At 35.2% G+C, this 21,032-nt stretch overlaps 2 non-coding genes across 2 annotated transcripts; both read right to left on the bottom strand.

The window, feature by feature from the left end:
- Window positions 1-20,196: 20,196 nt before the first annotated feature.
- LOC138874305 (small nucleolar RNA SNORD24) lies at window positions 20,197-20,289 on the bottom strand. The gene has a single exon (XR_011401344.1). It is a non-coding gene; the product is annotated as a small nucleolar RNA SNORD24 (small nucleolar RNA).
- An 82-nt stretch (window positions 20,290-20,371) lies between these two features.
- On the bottom strand, window positions 20,372-20,450 carry LOC138874242 (small nucleolar RNA R12). Its single transcript, XR_011401286.1, has one exon. It is a non-coding gene; the product is annotated as a small nucleolar RNA R12 (small nucleolar RNA).
- Between the last annotated feature and the right edge of the window lie 582 nt (window positions 20,451-21,032).

Here is a 21,032-nt window from a genome sequence, read left to right on the forward strand (position 1 = left end):
AAAATAAAAGTCCAAAAATGCAAAAATATTTCCTTTCTTCTTTAGAAGTTTTTCTTTCGAAATTTTCAGAAAAAGAAAAAGAAAAAGAAGTTAAGATTCAAAAAAATATTTTTTCTCTTCTGTAGACGACTTTCTTTTCAAAAATTCTTTTTTTTAAAAAAACAAACAAATCGAAATCCAAAAATATTTTCTTTCTCTTTGTAAGTATTTCTTTCGAAAAAAAAACAAATTTCAAAATCCAAAAAAGAGTTAGTTTATTTGTTTTATTCCTGATCTTCCCGAACTATGCAAGATCTGATTCATGTTCCCATATGACACGTAGGCAACCCACAACAGGTTCGATCAACCATTGAAAAGAAAAATGAAAAAAAATGAAAAAAATGAAAAACAAAAGTGAAAAAATATTGATAATAATAAGGACTGAGTCAGTCCATTCTTACGTGTGTTTTGTTTTGAATTGTGAAGAAAGTTTGAGATAGTTGGTTTGTGGTAAGTGGCCAACACAAGAGCCAAGAAAAAATGATAACTGACATCCAAGCTGTTACAAGTGCTCAAGAGACTCAGGGTCAGAGGGTTCAACAAGAGTCTACTGTGGTCGAGGAAAATAGAATACTGAAAGAGAAAATGACTAAAATGTGCCAAGCATGGGCCAATGGCCCAGGACAGCCTTGTCATGAGTCACAATTTGCTAACCAGCAAAAGCAATACCACTCTCTTGAGTACCACTCGTACCTATTTGATTTTCCTGCAAAGATTGAGAAGCCTACCTGAAAGATGGCATAAGAAGAAATGACCCAAAGAGTGAAAATCTTAGAACGACGGTTGAAAAACATGCAAGGGTTGGCAGGTTAGAAGAGTATTGACTTCACGGATCTATGTATGTTCCCCGATGTCCACTTGCCGCCTAGTTTCAAGACTCCCAAATTTGAAAAGTATGATGGACATGGAGACCCCAGAGCCCACCTGAAAAGGTATTGCAATCAACTAAGAGGTGTGGGAAGAAATGAAGAATTGCTAATAGCTTATTTTGGGGAAAGCCTTACGGGAGTAGCATCCGAATGGTTTTTAGATCAAGACACATCTCGCTGGTACGTCTGGGATGTCATGGCACAGGGCTTTGTCAAACAGTTCCAATACAACATCGACATCGCCCCAGACCTCAATTCCCTTTCAAACCTGAAAAAGAAACCAACTGAAAGTTTCAGGGAATATACCATTAAATGGAGAGAGCAAGCGGCTAGAGTTAAGCCACCCATGGATGACCACAAGTTAATCACTGTCTTCTTTCAAACTCAAGAGCCCGATTACTTTCAAAACATGATGTCTACAATGGGTAAATCCTTCTCAGAAGCAATCAAAATAGGGGAAATGGTTGAGAATGATCTTAAGACAGGCAAAATTATAAGTCACGTAGTTCTCAAAGCTGCAACTCAGGCTGTCCAGATTGAATCTGATAATTTTAGTGGCACGAATGAGATGGATGAAGAAATCATGAAGACATCAAGGTCGAGAAGAGGTCCTAGGAGAATGTCTCGAATGTATGACCAGCCTCGTATGTTTTCCGATAACTCCCCTGAGCATTACTATCCCCCTCAGAACCCACAATACTCTATCGCTCCACTTCAGTATGTTGTCCAGCCACCAAAACACCCCAGAAGGCGAGCACGAGCATCACAAAATCTTCACTAGTCTCCACAAAATTTTCAGGTGCCCTATAACCCACATCCAGGCCAAAGGTATTAACGGGAACAAAAGTTGAAAGATAATTTTACACCAATAGGAGAGTCCTATGCAAACTTATTTAAAAAGTTAAAGCATTATGACATGATTGCACCCATTCCTTCAAATCATGTGGACCCACGTGCAAGAATCTTTGACCCTTCTAAAAGGTGCGAATACCATTCCAATGTCCAGGGGCACAATATTGAAAGTTGTCGGGATTTGAAAAGAGAAATAGAAAGGATGATCCAGGAAAATTGATTGTGATCCAAGACAGTGACACCCAGAATATCATGCAGAATCCTTTACCTGCACATGATGATGCACACTTTGTGGGGATGATGCCTGGTGACATGGAGTATGAGAATCCTCTTGGAAACTTGCCGACTAAAATTGGAGAAGGCCATGGTGATTCTGATGAGCAAATTTGTGGATAAATGTCAAGCTTAGCAATTGAAAAGTCATTTTCTCCTCACTAGGAAGGAATCTTAGTAGTTTATTTTGATATTTTTTCTGTTATCTGGGTTATTTCAGGGTTGTGATTCAGATTTTATTTATTTTATTAAGTCAAACCCTTCTATCGTTCTATTAGGTTTGTATGAGTCATGTTTGTCTGTTTTTGTTGCTATTTTCATTGTTCGGGTTATTTTAGGGTTGTAACTCGGATTTTAGGTTGCTTGTTTAGTTGCCATACCCTTCCATCCTTATTCAATAAAATACAGTTTGTCCTTTCGTGTCATTCTATTCCTAGTTCTTTTCTCGCTAGTTCTAATAACATGACATGCATGCGGAAATTTTGGTCAGATCTTAGAAACTGATTTAATCTGGAATTGGATAACTGAAAAAAAACACTTTTGAGGATGAATAAAGAGTTGAAGTACTTTGGAATTAAGGTCGAGTAAAATTCACCTTCAAATCATTGTGAAGATCGGGCTTGAGGATGTATAATCAATTGAAGTTTGTTTGAAAGTTTGACACTAAGGGATGGAAAGTGTCTTGTGACCACGACACACCAAGAAGATAAACATGTTCATCAATGCCGTGATTGCGAAAGGATACTATGTTTGGCATTCTCGAGGCTGGGAGGCCCTTTTTCTGTTATCCAAACACTTTATATCCTTCGTTACCCCTTTGAGCCTCTGTTATTTTCTTTGACCACCCTCATTTGGAATCAAGTTTAGAGTTGTACATACCCAATTTTTCCCTATATATTTTTAAATATGCAAAAATACCTTATATATATATATATATATATATATATATATATATATATATATATATGTATATGTATATGTATGCATATATAAGCATGACCAAGGTTTTTATTATTTTTTCCATAATTTTAAGGGTCTAAATTGATTTATTTTCTCCCTTTTTATCCATAAAATCCCCAATAATTATTTTTAAAATTATTATTTTGATAATTCATCTATTGAATTCCTATATTTATGCCAAACTATGGCTAATATAATTTTTATATATATTTGCAATTACATTTAGTATTTTTAAAGCTAAATTGCATATAATTGCAATGTTAGCCCATTTTAAGATATAATTATGTTTTATATGCATAAAATTGGATCCTGTATTTTTAAATTGATAATTATGTATTCTAAATTATTTTAGCATTTTAAATTATTTTTCAGAAATTATCTACTATTGTTTATAAACTAAATAAGGAAAAACTGGCTATTTAAATAGCCAAATTGGCTTTCAATTATAGCCAAATTGGACCCCAATTCCCAGCCCAATTTTACAATTAAAAACTTCGACCCACACCCTATTAACCCATACCCAAACTCGGAACCCACCTACCCATTTAATCTCGACCGTTGATCTCCCAGATCAACGATCCACGTTAGCCCTTTCCTTTTTTAATCAAATGACCCCCCAAACCCTACCCCCATTCTCTCATTTGCATCGCCTCTGAATCCCTCCTCTCCCAAATTCTCTCTCAACTCACCCAAACCCTAATCACCATTATCGGCGAGAACCTCCTTCATATGGTGTTCTCATGCCTTCTCCGACCACCTCCGGTCTCCTATACTCCATGGCTCTTCGACTTCATGAGTCCTTGAGAAGATCTCAAGGAAAGCCAACTTGTTCCAGTTTGAAACTTGTTCACTGGCCTGTCTCCGACCATTTTCGTTTGTAAGAAAGGATTTCCTCTTGTTTTTCGTTTGAATCCATGAGTTTTTAACCGATTTTCTTCGTCTCTACTATTTTCCGAAAACCCTAGATTCTCTACCGTTCGATTCTTCTCAGATCTTTATAGATCTGAGGTGATTCGAGTACTAGTAAGCGTTTTCCTTTAAAAATCTCCCGTTTTAACTAACTATTTTGATTTTAGTCGCTCTTTTCTATACTAGGGTTTCTGAAAATTCTTTTCTTCAAAACACTTTCTGGTTTTAATGTCTAGTTCCCTGTGTCTATGTGTTTGATTGATTTTGTTGAGTTCTTCCTTAACTCTAACTAGCCTATGCTAAAAACCCCAATTTTTTATACTTTGTTTGGATTCTTCACTTTTTCGTGTTATTGATACAGGACAATGTTCTAGGCTTTGATTTACATGATTACTGCTTCGTTTAATTAGAATATCTTGTGATTTTACCCTAGTATGCCTCTATTAGGGTTTCAAATTCGATTCTTTTTGTTTACACTTGACTTAGTTGCTTATTCATGGAAAACCTATATCATTTTCCCTAAATTAGTATTATTTTGAATCATTATACATTGATTTGCAATGGCAATACCTATATACTGATTTCCGGTTATTTTTCTATTTCTACGACCTTTGATTATTTCTTGCCTTATTTACGATTAACTGTGGTACTTGTTGATTCTTATTGATTGTTCCCTTAATTGAACTTTTGTTCATTTACCCTTAATTACCCACCATGTACTTAAGTATTTAATTTTCTTTCCTTAATTATATGCCCTGCTCTTTATCATTAATTGGTCACCCTTTTACTAGAAGATAACCTTGCTGATTTTGTGCATGATTGATTATGTAAGTTTCCCTAATTACTGGATGATTGATTCTTTACCCTATTTTACTCTGCTCTCAGCTACTATATAAATGACTCTCTTCTACAGTCTTAGACATGAACAATTAGTTCAAAAACACACACACACATAAAATTATCTCTTCTCTCTCTCTCTCTGCTACTTGTGTTAACTGCTTGTCTAGTCGGCTGAAAGCCAAGGCTAAACTATGGAACTCTACTTGCTTTACTTTCTGCATTTTGCTTCCTTAACTAGTATGTTCCTAGTTCAATTCTGAAACTTAACTCTATGTGCTCCATGTCTGTTAATCCATGTCTCCTTCTACACGAATTTAATGGCTTATGTATTTAATTGCTCTTCTTGTTTACTGCTTTATGCAGTATGCTTAAGTTTGCCCTCTCTTGTTCAAATGTGTACTCAGCATGTCTGGGTATCACTTGTCTTGTTTGATACTCGGCCAGCATGTCTACTTGAGTTCTTGTTTATTTCCCTCAACTAGTATGCCATATTAGTATCATAAACTCCTAATGTACTTGATTAACACTAAGCGGCATGACTAATTATGTGTAATATATCCCTGTCCTCAACATGACTACTCCCATACCATGTCCCTATGTCTTATTACTATTCTAATTTCGAGCATGATTCCCTTGTTAACACTTTGAAGTAGTATTTTTGTGTTCTGGAGGCCAACCAGTTGCTGCTTGTTCTTTGCACCTGCTGGTCTATATGCTTCTCTTCTCATCCATGTTTACGTGTTTCTGATTTGGGCTCTCTGTGCCCTCAACCCTTTACTTCCCTGCTTGTGAATGTTGAAATGATACTATTCTTTGAACTTGTTCTGTGTGTGTTGGCTTGTTCCAAGTTGTTGTTGCTCCTATTCCCTTCTCCTTTCAAAACTGTTTTTCCCTAAGCAACCCTTCTGTTGTTTTGCAAACTTATTTCAAACATGTTGTTTCAAAACTGTTTTCCAATTCAACCTTTTCAAAACTATGATAAGTACCCTCACTCTACTTTTAGACCACTAAGTTCTGCCCTTTTTGTGTGAGCCTTGCCTTGGGACCCTTGAGCTCCCTCTGAACTTGGACACATGAAAACTGGCTTTTCCACATTGCACTTACTCTATCTTGGCTATGAAATCTGGGTGTGAGCACTGCCCAGGATCCCTTGAGGTCCTTAGGGAACTCTGACACACCCGGAATGAGAAGGGCTATGAAACAATCTTGGCACTTAAGGTGATATATTACATAACTCAAGGATGAAGTCCTAATCAATCTCTCTATAGCGTAGCTTCTTATTTTTCATTTTTACTTATGTAATTCATTTTAGTATTGGTCTGTAATAATCTGTTGTAAACAAGTATTGGGGTTGGCTAGTGAAAAGGGAGGGTAGTTATGTATGTTATCAACATCAATGGGTAGAAACCATGTCTTAGGATTACATTTCCTATATGTGCATTATCAACTCATTCAAAGCATGTCATGCATTAGATACCATGTTCTTAGGTTTACTGTTTCAGCATCTCATTTGGCATCACTTTATCACTTATAAATCCTGCTTTAGGCTAAATAAAAACATTAATATAAAATGTTGCCCCTGTACATCTTGAAGTCATGCTGTAACTCTTTGGGCATTTAGAAACCATGCTCTAGGAATTCTGCATATTCTGCAGTCATTCTGCAATTTTCATATGTGCATGTTAGATACCCTATTTTTAGGATCTCGCTCCGTTACACCTAGTTAAACTATTGATGCATGAAAAAAGGACATAAAACAGTCTCACGTTTAATTATCTTGTTTAAGCGAAACTGGTAATAATCCTACATGTCTTTGCAACATTTAGAACAGCATGCCTTTAGGTAAAATAATTTCCAAACTGTTTTGATAATTCTGGTAACTGCTGCATATTATTTTATGCCTAGGCAAGCCTTAGGCAATCAACTCTTAAATAAAATTAGAACCGTCTTTGTGATTAGTGCTTAACTGTCAATGTGTTAAAATCAGTAGGCAAGCCTGATTCGGACTTCTTTTCTGAGTCATGTAATAAATCTGGTTCTGCTATTATCACTTAGATACCATGCTTAGAATCTGAATTCAGACCTTAACTGTGTATAAGTCGTGTTGTTTATGTGTATTGTATGTGGAGGTATATTTGAGCCTTCTATCTGTTTTCTGTGTTTTCCCCCTAAATGCAGTCTTATGTGTTCTTATTTGTTGCTTAGTATTTTGCCTTTAAACTTGAGGATCTGCCTAGACCCCCCCCCCCTTATAGGATAAGAGTCCTAAATTCCTCCGGGACTGATAGGAAGGGGCAGGTAACAACATGCAATAGGGGTCGAGACCAACCCTCGCTTTAGTTACCTTCACGGGGCGAGAAAGGGTAGATATGGATATGATGACCGGTGCGTTAATACCACGTGTAGCCCCTCTTTGAGGAGTGTCATACCGGATATTGCATTGATGTGATTCATATTATAAACAAACCTAGGACACCCCCCTTTACATTCACAAATGTGCTTAGATTGTAATTCTTTTAAACTCTTGCTTTTCATTAATTACTTTTCAAACATCTGTGTTCTTAAACTTAAATCCCCTACTATTTAGGTCATACTTGTTTATTTGCTAATTGTACAAATTCACAAAACTATTTGGCTGGGAACCACACTAGTGGATCCTGAGGGGTGTCTAACACCTTCCCCTTGGGATAATTTCAAGCCCTTACCTTGTCTCTGGTTACCAAACATAGTTATAAATGAACCCTATAGGTGCCCTAACGCACCTTAAATCGTTAGGTGGCGATTCTTCAAAATACAAATTTCCTTTCCCAAAAGTAAAGAGTTGTCCCAACCAAAATATCATAAACCCGATTCCGTGAAAGAAAAAGGGGGCGCGACAAGAGTTAAGAGTAAAAAAAGAATGAAAAAAAGGGAAAAAGAAAAAGAAAAAAAAGTCCATGTCCCAAGAGTAAAAATTGGGCAATTCTTAGAAATTTCAAATGAAAAAAAAAGAAGAAAAGAACAGTCAAAGGTCCATGACCCTAGAAAATAGAAGCTGGGGTAACTTATTTTAAAACAAAAAGAAAAAAAAGATAGAAAAAAATGAAAAGAAAAAATAGAAAGAAAGATGAAAAAAATTAGTTAGGTCCGATGTTTGAACTACGTTCGACCTGATTCCTTAAAAAAGGATACGTAGGCAACCTCACGGTTCGGTCCAACCAAATAAAAATTCAAAAAAAATTCCCAATAACTGAAACTGGGGCAGAGATTTTATTTCACTTTTGAAAGAGTCGATTCCAAGAGTTGTAAGTCCACAACCCCCTTTACTTTGAGTTTATTTTGAACCTTCATGACGTCTTTTCTTTCCAACCCTATCCAAAATTCTTCCAAATAAAGACCTCTCGATATGCCTTCAAGAATGCCAAGAGAAGCATACAATGAGCAATGGTTGTCACACGACATAGAACACTGTCAAGTTGCTCAAGAAAGCAACAGAAAAAAAGAAAGAGAAAAAGAAATAGAAAAAAATGAGAGTCTTACTAGTGAAAACCTTCACGGGCATTGTAAGGCGACGGTAAGTAGATATAAACAAATGAGAGAGACTTGTTGGTGAAAATCCTTCGGGGTACCACTAGTCGAAAGTGAGACATGAAGTTGATGCAAAGAATTGGCACAAACAAGCCCGACTTCAAAAGTCATAAGAATGGTAAAAGGAAAGATTAGATTAATTTGATATATCAGGCTGTTAAGTCCAAAATGCATGTCATGATCATTAAGTCTAGTTATTGAAGAAAAAAAAGAAAAGAAAAAAAAACTCTTCCTTCTGTCCTTCCGACAGGGGCATTTCTTGTTAATACTTGTTTCTTTGCATCATTGTGTTATTCACTCTAAGTCAGTCCTTGTTAAAACAAGCAAGAAAAGATTTCAAAATCTGCTACTAGTTTTTCACTTGCACAAAGTAAATTTGGCCAGCACAGTCAGTTGTTACTGTCAACATGCCTTGAGGATTCATGCAAAAGCTCCCCCAAAAGACTCTTGTCAGCCTACTTGGCGCAAGCAAAGATAACTGCTGATTCTCTCTGACAGACAAATTACTCAAAGCAGGAAGTCATTTAAGATATCAGAAAAGGTCACCTAAGAAAAAATCTCCAGTTGGGATAAGGTTGATTGAGCCATAAATACAAATGGTATTGGGTGTGAAACGATTAGGGTTGATGCATAGCAAAAGCCTCTTGAAACCGACTCAAGCTGATTGAGAAGAAGCCAAGCTGCCCAAGACTTAAGGCCACAAACCGACCACCACTTTCAAAACTGACAAATTTTTCTTTGTGTGAAACAGGAACAAAGCAGTGCAAGAAAATTGGTTAAAAAAATAAGAAAAAAAAACAAAAAGAAAAAAAAGATAAAAATAGAAGAAAAAGAAAAGAAGAGAAGAGCCGACAAAGGGAAGTTTCTCAAATCTTTGCCTTTATTTGTCTTGCTATTGTGCATAAAATCTTGCCATTGGTTTTCACATTTTTCCTCCTAGGATAAAAAGTCCTAGTATGATGGATTTTCCTCCCAATATAAATCTTAGTCTAATGAATCTTTCTCCTAAGATAACAAAAAAGAGGACCTAGTCTGATGAATTTTCTGGTAGGATCGAAATCTTAGTCTGATGAATTTTTCTTCTAAGATAGAAAACATAGTCTGATGAACTTTCTCCTAGGATAGAAATCTTAGTCTGATGAATTTTTCTCCTAAGATAGAAGACTTAGTCTGATGGACTTTCTCTTAGGATAGAAATCTTAGTCTGATGAATTTTTCTCCTAAGATAAGAAAATCTTAGTCTGACGAATCTTTCTCCTAAGATACAAAAAAAGAGATCTAGTCTGATGAACTTTATTCTAGGATAGAAATCTTAGTCTGATGAATTTTTCTCTTAAGATAAGAAAACCTAGTCTTATGAATTTTCTCCTAGAATCAAAATCTTAGTCTGACGAATATTTCTCCTAAGATACCAAAAAAAGAAAAAGAAAAAAAAGGACCTAGTCTGATGAATTTTCTCCTAGGATAAACGTCTTAGTCTGATAAATCTTTCTCCTAAGATAGAAATCCTAGTCCGATGAATTTTCCTAGGATAATAATTTTTTTTTTAAAAAAAAGGGAAAGTCTTGGAAAAAAAGGGGGGGCAATTTTTAGTTTTTTATTAAGTTATCAATTTTTAGTTTTCTTGAAATCAGGGGTCCCGCCTGGAGAATAGGGTCAGTCTTACTTTAGTCAAGCTTAGTTTATAGTTTTTTGTAACCTCAATCACTTTTAGGAGACGCACATCCTAGTCGAGTCATTAATTTTACTCTCATCATTACATCCTTCATCAGCAACGTAGGTGATTTATAGTTCTGCTAACAACTAACAAATGTTTCTAGTGCACTAGGGCAAAAAAGTTTCTTTTGTTTTGTCTGTTTGTTGTAGTAGCAGGCGCCCACCTGGATAACAAAGAAACTCATTTCAGAATTCATTTCAGAGTCGTTTGAAGTTTCAAGTCAGTAGAAGGTGCCCACTTGGAGAATAAGAGAACTAATTTCAAGTTGCAGTTAGAGACAGTCGAATCCCTCCTGAAGAATGAGGGCAACCTCCAGTCCTGTTCAAGTTAGAAGTAGCAGAAACTCGCCTTAAGAATGCGGGTCGACAGGGGTCTGAGATAACCAAATGAAGTCTCAATCAAGAAAAAAAGTGAATCCAAAGTACAGAAGCGGAGAAAAGATGTGGATTGCTCAAGACATAATTGAAGTCACAAGCTCTGCATGTCCCGTCTTGATTTGAAAAGGCTGAAGAAGATTGAACCAACACCTACAGCTAACAAGCATCAAAATTCAGATCAGAGTCCGCATGAAGAACCAACCGAGACTCAAGATCAAGCTTTAGAAGACTCATAGATAGGAATCTTGTAACTCGTAGCTGATAGGCTTGGTTAGTCCTTTTAATTTTGATTTTGATGTAATAACGGGACCGCGGACTAGAACCTCGATGTCACCTCGCTTGTCTCTCAACCTCGGTACTCCATCACCTCATTCACTTCTGAACTACACATGACCTGATTCCTTTATAGCCAAGGATATGTAGGCAACTCAAATACCAAGACTCGGTTACATTCTCCCTTCTCTTAGTTTTTGGGCTTTCTAAATAAGGGTCGGGTCAAAAAACCTGTCTCGTCGTTCTTTGTCTGAAAACTCTTCGCGTTTCCAGTCAAAGAGGGGCAGATGTAGACATTTAATTTTTGACCATTTCTAAGATTTTACATATTTTAGCGTAAATATTTAGTTTAGGTTTAGTATTGCTCTCTTTACTTTATTTTATCACAAAAATAAAAATTACAAAAATATTTTTTTTCTTATTTAGCTAATTAATATTTTTATCTAGTTATTTTTAATTTGTCTACCTTACATAAAATTCAAAAATACAAAAAATAGTTTCAGGAATATTATCTTAATTTTACAATGATTTATCCATTTTTTATCTTTTAGTATGATATTTTAAAAAAATACCAAAATAGGTTTGTTTTAACGGATAATTTTATTTTAATAGTTATTTTACTTAAGTAGGATTAATTAATAAATAGTGTAGTATTTTTTGTCTTGTTTAGAAGAAAGAGTATGAAATTTAGGGCTAATTTTATTTTGTCTTAATTGAAAAATGCCCAATTTCGGATAGCCCAAAACATTGAGCTCATACCCATTCCCAATTTGACCTAACCTAATTCCTACCCCCTATCAAAATAATGCCTAATTCCTAAAATAAAAAAATCTAGACCGAAGACCTAGACAAAAAGAGAAAACGGCAGCACCGAGCCCTGAATTCCAAAAATTCTGCCGCTTCACCCCCAATTCCAAAAATGGGAACATTTCTTTCATTCAATAAAAGAGCCACAACACACACAAAAGAGGAGACAAAAAAAATAACGAGTGAGAGGTTATTGGATTTTCAGTCCTAAAATCAAGTGGGCTAGCGGCTTTTCTTCATTTTTTTCTGGTTGACTTTTGTTGTTAGAATTTTAACTTTACAGTGACTTTGTGTGGATTTTTTGATTCTTCAATTTACTGGTTCATCAAATTTCTTTTGAGTTTACACTAATTTTTATCGAGCTCTTTGGATTCACTAATTCACTAGTCATCTACAATTTTTGAGCGTGATTCATCTGCTTGATTTAGGCTATGTCGGATCCACTAGATCAATTTGCGAGGCCTTATTTTAGCTTCTTATTCTGATGTTCGATTTCGAAATCATGGAATCCGACGGAGTTTGATGGAGGTCGTTTTGGTTCTAAGCTTTCCGGCGCCAATTCGAGTTCGCCGGTCCGATTGATTTTCTGCTGGGTCTCGTTGTGGTTCTTTGATCGAGCTCTAATTGTAGCAGCTATTTTCGGCTTTCGTGTGGCCTGTTTCAGTCATTTTTCTACTGTTTGATTAGGACTAAACAAACTGAGAGAATATCAGTGTTTCTGAATTTAAAGATGCTAGGCTATGATTATCTAAAATCAACTGAGTTCACCTTTGAGCTAAGCAAGAGTTCAAACAATGAGGTAATTTTTTATCTCAAACGTTCGCCTATCAAAATGTGGTAGTTATCTAGAAAAATGATTGGAATATTATTCTACTGTACATGAATATTTTTGCCGCCCTTGGTTTTGTCTATAGTGGGAGAATTCTGTAGAGGCACATTGAATTCATGATGGTACATTTGATTATTAACGTGAACGAGATGAAGACTTTAGTGTTTTGCTTCTTCTTTTTAGACTATTGACATTAAGGTCTCACATGAGCTTCATTATTGACTTATATCCGATTTCAGAGTTCATATTGAACTGGTCTGTCAAAAAACTTATATATGTAGACAATTGATTCATAACACAGTGTACAATTGAATATTGTAAAGGGGAGAAGACAATTTGCTTCATGAGATCTAGGTAGAGGGAAGTAATTTCATAGGTACTAGCTATAACGGTCTTCATCTTGAATTACCACAGATGCACTATCAAATCATATCCTTGGCCTCACACGAATTACATACTACTTGCTCCTACAATTTAATCTCAAAGTGACTCTAGAACAAATAATACTTATAAACAGTCGTAGTTTTACTTTAGGCGCGATTAATAAACATGGTGGCCATGGGTACGATTCCCGTGGCATGGTCGCGATACGTAAATCCCTATTCGAGTGTGCATTTCATGTGACTCAACCATAACTTCAAATAATAATAAAAATAAACATGTTGCAGATCGCGGGTACGGTTCCCGTGACGCGATTCGCAATGTGTGCAAAAACAAACAAGTGTACGACAATCGTGACTTGTTCCAGAAAATAATTCCATAAATAAATAAAAGCGGTTATAAAGTTAAAAATGCATAATAGGTATAAAATATGTAATTAATCAGATAAGTAGCCAATTAATAATAATTGAGCGACCGTGCTAAAATCACAGAACCCAGGAATGTCTAACACCTTCTCCCGGGTTAACAGAATTATTTATTCGGATTTCTGTGTTCGCGGACCATAAATAAGAGTCAAACTTCCTCGATTCGGGATTTTAAACCGGTGACTTGGGACACCATAAATTATTTCAAGTGGCGTCTCTGAATTTTAAATGAAATAATCCTGTTTCGATTGTCACTTAAATTGGAAAAAATCCTCTTATATCCCCTTTCGGGTGGTAAAAAGGAGGTGTGACACCAATTAACTAAAAAAAATTCAAATTATGCAGTGGAGCATATTCAAATAACAGAATGGACAACCTTAAGCAGAATTAAACACCAAAGAGATGCTAACAAGTACAAGGGTCACATACAGCAGTAATTCATAACACTTTGGCTAAACAAAATTAAGAGAATCTTGATTACTCGAATTAGGCTTAGGCATGTTTCAAACCAGCAATATTAAGAAGTTAAATGCTAAAGAAACCTAAAACTGAGGTAAACCAAGTAGAATTGCACACAAGAGTAACCCAACAACACATTAAGCTATGAACTTCAGAAGTGAAAAACAAATGCAAGTTGCAGATACATAGGAACGAAATTGCAAAGGTTCAGTAACTCACCAGTTAGGTAAAAAAAAAAAGAACAAAGCCCACAATAGCGAGAACCCAAAATTTCTGGCCTTGACTTTCAGCCGGCCAAAAACCAGAATATAGAACAAGAGTGAGAGAGAAAAAAGAGTAGTAGCTTCAGTTTTTTTAGTAAATCTCCTAATGATTCCAGTCTGTCTCAAAGGGGAATGGGGAGGGGCTTATATAGTAGTAGAAATTAACATCCAAACAAGGAAAATTATCAATCCAACACGAGAAAGGAAAGAATCATCACATGCAATAATAAATCAGTAAGGAAAAGAGAAAATCTCAAACCCTAATTTTAGGGAAAGTGTAAAATCGACAGAATCTAAAAAATAAAAATCAAATATCACATAGAATATGACGAATATAGACATAATATCACTTAAAATCAGAGAATCGAATCCATTTTGGTTCGATTAAAAGAGATCTGAAAACCTTAAATTTAGATTATAGGGTAAGTAAGAATCAACAAAAGATATAGTATTATAAATAGAATTCTATTTAAGGTGAATGTCTATATTTTAGAGAGATTCTAGGGTTTATTACTTGGTGGCTAAGTTACCCTCTCTCTATAAATAGAGGGTTCTATTCCATTGTAAATCATCCCAAAAATCAATAAGAATTCCCTCTCCCTACTTTTCTCTGCAATACTCTTATTCTTCTTTTATTGTTTTATAACACGTTATCAGCACGAGACTCTAACCAATTGAGTAGAAGATTTGGGATTGAGCATAATGATTGTCAATTATTCTATGAACTTCCTTCATGATTAAATTCTGGATTTAAGGTAAGTATTTTACTTTTCTCTTTCAAATTCTTGACATTCTATAATTTGATTTTAAATACAAGCAAAGACGATAAATTTTGATTGCAACTCTAATGGAGTTTGAAAGAAACTATAACCACCCAAAGTGGTAAAATTTCTATGTCTTGCCATGATCAAATTCATGTATGATTGTGGACAAAGAATTGAAAACCCGTCCAATTGAATTTGCTCCATTCTCATTCCCTTGAGAGAATGTGATAGCAGTATGTGATAAGTCTGAAAGAAGATAAAATTACTACTACGAATGTATCAATGGATGTGGACGTGATAATAGACGAAATTATAATCGTCATTATTGTGATATTGAGAATAATAAGGATTCTCAAAATAATCATTCACTCTGTAAAAGTAATATTTATCATCGATTTGACATGAGATTTTATAAAACACATATAGATGATTATGGTCCATTCATGATGTGAATGTGACAACATCTAATTTATGAATACATATTTATTCTTGGAAGAATATGAACGTGCTAGTGGTAGTGAATATACCACACTCACCTCTAGATGGAAGTTTGAGATGAAATAAGAAAATAATGTCATTATTATGGCATGAATGATCACTGGTCACGTACTTATTGTACGCCAAAATATTATGGCAAGAAGTTCATAATTTCGAGCATAATTTCCAGATTTTCTATTCAAGAAGTTCATCTTGATAAGTTGGTTTACATCACAGTTGGTTTAGCAAAATAATTTATTGAGTTCCTCCACTTAATAGCTAAACTATTTCTTATGAGAACAAAGTTATATATATCAATTTGATATATGTTATATACGAAAGTATATTGCATTCTCCCCTCACAAGTGGATCAGGGTCAGGAACCAAATAATTTCATCTTATTATTATTGATGTGCGGTGTATATTTTCATTAACACCATAATGCACAAAGATGGATTTCCAAAGTTGAGGAAGCAAGTTAGTTTTTCTAACATGAGGGGGAGAGAAGGTACAACAGTTGAGAAAAAAGTTACATGGAATGAATTATTATTTATACATATAGATCCTCGAATAGGATAATATGAACCTGAAGTTCATAAAAGGATAATTCATTTGCAATATATTGCAAAGCATTCCATACATATTTGCTGACCCAAAGAAAGTAATTATATTCTCGTTGCAAATGCTTATATTATGTCCTAGAAGGACAAAGTCTGTGGTACGCTTAAAGCGTATAGACAAATCGGTTTCAAATAGAACTTCTTGATAAAGAAGATGAGCAAATGATCAAAGTGATCATAATAAGGAGGCAAGTTATCTAGAAAATCACATGACATAACACTTCATAAAATCTTATGAGAGATTCAGGTACCTGAATATATGAATGAAGAGATCTCTATGTTATGTCTTTATGAAAAAATATTGGAACCGATATAAAATGTTTGTCGATGACATCTATCATAGAGCTAAGTATAGATGAGGATCTTAAGTCTATCGAATATAGACACAAAAATATTGGCCAAATGGAAGAGACACAATTCGAATAGAATTGGTTTCATATAAAAGACATATAATTTTGTCTATGTTGTTCAAATACTTGAAAGTATAAAGTCAATGGTATGTGCAATCAGTTTTCGATATCTTATATGTCTAGCATCACATGAAAACTTGATATACATATAAAGTCTTTTTAGATGGCTTATATGACTTAACTTATATGACAATTCATGAAGGATTTAAGTTGCTTAAAGCATATACAATTTTTTATCATTAAGTACCACTTTCTCAGTGCAATTTGTGCACATTTGTATCTTGCTATAACTATAAGCATGATAATGTGATAGCGGGGATTTTCAAGGTGCAATATATTCATTGGAGTTAATGTGGCTGATTTATTCACCAAAACTCTGTCGATGTCAACCTTCAAGAAGCTAGTGCACAAGATTGGAATGCGAAGGCTCAATGATGTTAATTGATGCTCTCATCAGGGGGAGTTAATACGTGTAGCACTCTTTTTCCCTTACAAGGTTTTGTCCCACTGAGTTTTCCTAGCAAGGTTTTTAACGAGGCAACCAAAAGGCGTATTGTTAGATATGTGCACTCTTTTTCCTTCTCTAGAATATTTTTCCCATTGGGTTTTATTTATTTAAGGTTTTAACGAGGCACATTATCTGTTGAATAGACATTCAAGGGGGAGTGTTATAAATAGAATTCTATTTAAGGTGAATGTCTATATTCTAGAGAGATTCTAGGGTTTATTACTTGGTGTCTAAGTTACCCTCTCCCTATAAATAGAGGGTTCTATTCCATTGTAATTTATCCCAAAAATCAATAAGAATTCTCTCTCCCTACTTTTCTCTGCAATACTCTTATTCTTCTTTTATTATTTTATAACATACAAAAAATATTCGTACTTACAAAGAGCAAATGATGAACATAGATAGAATAATCAGAAAAGTCAAGGATTTGAACCAATTTTAGTTCGATTCTTACAAGATCTACTTGCCATCTGCTTGCCATGTTTAGGCAAGAAGTATAGGGAAGGACCCAGTACCAGGGAGAGGTCATATATGGCAAGAATCAGCCATGGAATCCCATGTTAGGTGGGATTATGAGAGGGATTTGGGGGGAAGACAGCTAGGGTTTGAGAGATGAGAGATGCGGGGATTCAAGGGCAGCGGATGGATGAGAATGATTTAGGGTTAGGGGTTTTGGGTATAATTAAAAGGGAGGGTGTGATGTGGGTCATTGATCTCAAAGATCAACAACCATGATTTAAAACGGGTTTTGGGTCAGGTAGTCAAACGAGTCGCGACCGGGTCTGGGGTTGGGTTAATTGGTCGTGGGCCAGGGGTAATTGGGTTGATTTGGGTCCAATTTTGGTTTTAAGAATGGGCTATTATTTAAGTACCCAAAATTCAATAAAATAATTTATAAAAATGCTTAATAAATAAATAAAAATATTATTTATGCAATAAAATAATTAATAATAATAATTTAGCATTATAAAAATATAAAAGACTATTTTGACACAAATAGTATAGATAAAAAGCAATTATATGTGAATACAGGCTATTATTGTAAATTTAGGTAAATAACTTAAAAAATGCAAACATAATTATATGAAATAAGGAAAAAAAATATTATGAAACATATATGAGGATGCAAAAATAGTAATTTGGATGATTAAGTCATCACAAAATAATTTGAAGGAATAATTAATAATTATTCAAGTAATTTAAATTGCAAAAAAATTAATTTAAAGCTCTAAAAATATAAAAAATTATAAAAAATTATAAAAAATGCCTATATAGGTTTATAAACCAAATAATAATGCAAATATACTATTTTGAAAGTATTTATATGTACCATTTAAAAATATGAGGTAACAATTGGGTATCAACACGCCCTAATGTAGGCAACCGACACACATTTTGCCTCCAAACATCTCTAGAGAACCTCTCTAGGAACCTTGTCATACGCGTTCTCCAGATCAATAAACACCATGTGCAGATCCTTCTTCCTATCGTTGTAATGTTCCACCAACCTCCTAATGAGATGGATAGCTTCCGTGTAGAAAGAGCCGGCATAAACTTGGACTGGTTGTCAGATATAGACATCGTCCTCCTCACCCTCGCTTCTACCACCCTCTCCCAAACTTTCATGGTATTACTCAATAATTTGATACCCCTATAGTTATTACAACTCTGGATATCACCTTTGTTCTTGTACAACAGAACCACCATACTCCACCTCCACTAATCCGGCATCCTCTATGTCCTAAAAATAACATTAAATAGCTCAATCAGCCACTCCAAGCCTTCTCTTCCCACACACCTCCAAAACTCAACCGGAATTTCGTTTGTCCCGGTCGCTCTACCGCTACTCATCTTACGCATAGCTCCCATGACCTCCTCAACCTTGATGTGCCTACAACACCTAAAGTCACGGTGACTCTCGAAATGCTCCAATTCACCTAGCACAATAACTTGATCCCCGTCTTCATTCAGAAGTTTATGAAAGTAAGTTTGCCATCTCCTCTTAATCTGGGCCTCTCCCATAAATACTCTACCATCCTCGTCTTTGATACACCTCACTTGGTCCAAATCCCGAGCCTTCCTCTCTCTCGCCTTGGCTAGCCAGAATAACTTTTTCTCCCCTCACCCCTGCCCTTTGTCCCCCAGTTCCTTATATATATGACCAAAAGCAGCAGTCTTAGCCTCCGTGACCGCCAACTTAGCCTCCTTCCTAGCTACTTTATACCTCTCCCTGCACGCTTTACTCTCCTCTTTACCTGTGCTCCCTGCTAACTTCTGGAACACCGCCTTCTTCGCTTCCATTTTATCTTGGACCACTTTATTCCACCACCAGTCATCTTTGTGCTAGGCAGAATAGCCCGCCGAGACCCCTAACACCTCTCTCACAGCTTCCCTTATATAGTCTGCGTCGTCAACCACATAATGCTCGTGTCCCCCCTGCTCCTCAGGCTCCCATAACTGATAACCCCCCTCCAAATATGAAAGGCGAGATGCCCCCAAACCAGTGATGGCAATATTTGTGAGCATTTGAGCTGCATTTCTGGGAAAACACAGTCAGAAGTCAGAATATTATTGCAGAATATGCTAGTGTACGTCTTATTACTGGCTTTATTTTCATCATTTATATACATTATACTAGTTCTAGTTTGACAAAAAAAATGTGTAGAATAGAAAGAATCCATCTATCCTCAAAAAGATATTGCAAAGTCGAACACTGAAAATAAAGAAGTTTTTGGTAGAGAGTCTTCCTACATTAGTGCACCTTACATGATGTATATTCAGAATAGTTGGAGCAATGAATTTTTGATATTGGATGCATAAAAAATTATTTAGTTTTATGAATCAAGTAATTTTTTTTTATCGACAGAGTATAGTTATTAGATAATAGTTAAAAAATAAACTTTAGAAATATTAATTTATTTGACATGTCAACAACGAGTAAGATTCAGGCAAATGATCTCGTGAACACAAGTGTTCAAGAGACATATTTATGTCAAGTGGAAGTACTAAAACTAGGGCTACTTATCGGGTAGATCGGGCGGTTATTTACGTTTAACGGTTTGGCTTATTGGTCTTCGGATTTTAAATATAATAATCCGCTAGCCACCCGATAAGATATCGGGCAGATTGGTATCGACTTAGCTATTAGCGGACGGTTAACGGGCGGTTTATCGACCTATTTGAATAATTGAATCTGTATTACAGAGGCCTATTTTGACAACACATTGCTACAATGACACGGAAGCAAATGGTTTCTTCACCAATCATACACAGTACACACCACAAAAACCATTCTTAAAATTCTATCAAAGAGATAAACACAACAACATCCAATATCAGTAAGAGCAAGCTCAGAGCCACCTAGAACAACTGCAGACTACCACAACAGGATATTCAATAATTTCTTTTGATATCCAAGAAATTAAGAAAGCCTTTAAAAAAATTTTCAATGTTCGCAAATTTCCTTGAAAAAATAAAATTCATTTTTTGACAAAAAAGAAAAGTTGAAACAACTGAAAAAACACATTGCAAAAGAATTTTCAAACGAGTTCATATAAACAAAATATAGGAAAATGAAAGCCTCAGAGATCTTGGTGGATAAGGAATCATCAGATGGAATTTTTGTAAATCCCCATCAAGAGTAGGAAATATCTTTTTAATATCACCGACCATTTCGTATCAAAAACTCGACAATTAAAATCCATAAAAAAAATAATTAGATAAAAAGAAAAATAGGGATTCGATTATGATGAGGAAGTCAGAAGTAGCTGGTTGTAGCAATCACTGTATGTACATCAGTGGGAATCTGAATGATTTCTTCAGCATCCTTATACATCATTATCGAAAAATACCCCAATGTTTCGATATTTTGAAAATAAAAAATTAAAATCAAATATGTGAAATTAAAACAAGTGAAAATGTATCTGCCTTGTCACCGAAAAACCCTTTAGCAGAAGGGATAATTCGGAGCTAAAGGTAGACACATATATATAGGAACAAATATATATGCAGTGTTTTCATATAGTCTAATGATAGATCCCTTGATCCATTCTCCAATAGCATACGATCAAAGAATTGCAATATTAGGCTTCCACAACACTAAAAAGAAAGAAGAAAAATAACGAGAAAGGAACACCAATTCAGATTGAGAATGTTAAGGTAGAGATAGATAGAAGAGAGAGGATTTGATATGTATTTATAGGCAGCCATAAAAACCCTAGAGAGAGGTTTTGTGTTAGTGTTATGTTTTAATGGACTCGATTTCTCTTGCCCGTTAAAAGAGCATGGGCTGACGACTACCAACATATGTTCTAATAATATATATATATATTCTTAACGGGTTAACGGATTATCCGTTAAGAAAATTGAATAATCCATCCCCAAATCGATAAGCCATTAATAAAAAAAATTCAA

The sequence above is a fragment of the Nicotiana sylvestris genome, chromosome 7 (genome assembly GCF_000393655.2).
Source record: "Nicotiana sylvestris chromosome 7, ASM39365v2, whole genome shotgun sequence".
NCBI classification, from domain to species: domain Eukaryota; kingdom Viridiplantae; phylum Streptophyta; class Magnoliopsida; order Solanales; family Solanaceae; genus Nicotiana; species Nicotiana sylvestris.